This window comes from Colobus angolensis, unplaced genomic scaffold, assembly GCF_000951035.1.
Source record: "Colobus angolensis palliatus isolate OR3802 unplaced genomic scaffold, Cang.pa_1.0 Scaffold443, whole genome shotgun sequence".
Lineage (NCBI taxonomy): Eukaryota > Metazoa > Chordata > Mammalia > Primates > Cercopithecidae > Colobus > Colobus angolensis.
Window position 1 is genome coordinate 686,057 of NW_012117855.1, and position 333 is coordinate 686,389.

Below are 333 nucleotides of genomic sequence, written 5' to 3' on the forward strand. Positions count from 1 at the left end.
AAAAAAAAAAAAAAAAAGATGGGGTCTCACTGTGCAGCCCAGGCTGATCTCAAACTCCTGACCTCAAGTGATCCTCTCGCTTCAGCCTCCTGAAGTGCTGGGATTACAGGCATGAGCCACCACACCCGGCCCACCGTGCAGGCAGTGACTCATACCTGTAATCCCAGTACTTTGGGAGGCCGAGGTGGGAGAACCTTGAGCTGAGGAGTTTGAAACCAGCCTGGGTGACACAGTGAAACCCTGTCTTTGCTAAAAATAAGAAAATTAGCTGGGTGTGGCCGGGCACAGTGGCCCACACCTGTAATCCCAGCACTTTGGGAGGCTGAGGTGGGC